Genomic DNA, 1,083 nt, shown 5'->3' with positions numbered 1-1,083 from the left:
TCACTGCGTGGTCACAGCCCTGCGGGGTGGGCGCAGTCCTAGGGGGGGTGTAAAGGTCCCCACGAGGTGGTCACAGCCCCTGCGAGGTGGTCACAGCCCCACGGGGGTGTCACAATAAATGGTGGGACACGACCCCCTGCCTGTGCCCAAGCTGGGCCAGCACGGGGACAACGACCGAGCCCCCAACCAGCCCCCAGCATGCCCTGGGGGACAGCTGGCAAGGGGCTGCCCACCTGCTCCCCGAGGACAGGGCCACCTGCCAGCCTGGCAGAGATACCTATCGGGATTATCGCGACGGGATTCCCCTGCCCGCAGCGTGCGCCAGGTCACGGCGTGCCCGGAGGCAGCGTTTCCTCAGCGGGAGCAGGAATTACTGTCGGGACTCGACCTCTGCGACGCGGCGACGGAGCTGGCAGCTCGGTGGAGGGTTAAATGCGATTTTTAATTTGAGTTTTAATTAGTCCCGTGCTAATCTCGCTGCCGTATCTGCGCCCAACCGGCCCGGCTGTCAGTCACGGCCTGGGGAAACCTGCCCGGCACGGGGTGGGGAGCGCCCGGCAGCGCCCGCCCGGCACGGGGCACGTGGAGGCAGCGGGGACGGGGACGTGGGGACGGGGACAGGGACACGGACACGGACACGGACACTGGACTGAACTGGGCGCGTGGGGACACGGCTGCGCTGGGAATGGGACACACGGATGTGGTGGGAATGGGACACCTGGATGGGAATTGGGACACGCGGGTGCTTTGGGGACAGGGACACCGCACCAGAGACGGGACACGGGGCTGCAGCGGGAATGGGGACATGGGTGCAGAGGGAATTGGGACAGGCGGATGCACTGGGGACAGGGACGGGGACACGGGGCTGGAGCGGGGATGGGACACCGGGCTGCACCAGGGGGACACGGACACAGCGGCACTGGGGACAGGGACACGGGGCTGCACCGGGGATGGGGCACACGGACGGGAAACGGGGACGCGGGGACGCACCGGGCATGGGGACACGGACACGCAGCTGCGCTGGGGACAGCGGCACCGGGAGAAGGCGACATGGGTGCCCCCGGGATGGGGCCCGGCTGCGCC

This window comes from Corvus brachyrhynchos, unplaced genomic scaffold, assembly GCF_000691975.1.
Source record: "Corvus brachyrhynchos isolate BGI_N302 unplaced genomic scaffold, ASM69197v1 scaffold47, whole genome shotgun sequence".
NCBI classification, from domain to species: Eukaryota; Metazoa; Chordata; class Aves; order Passeriformes; family Corvidae; genus Corvus; species Corvus brachyrhynchos.
Note: the sequence above shows the minus strand (reverse complement) of the source record.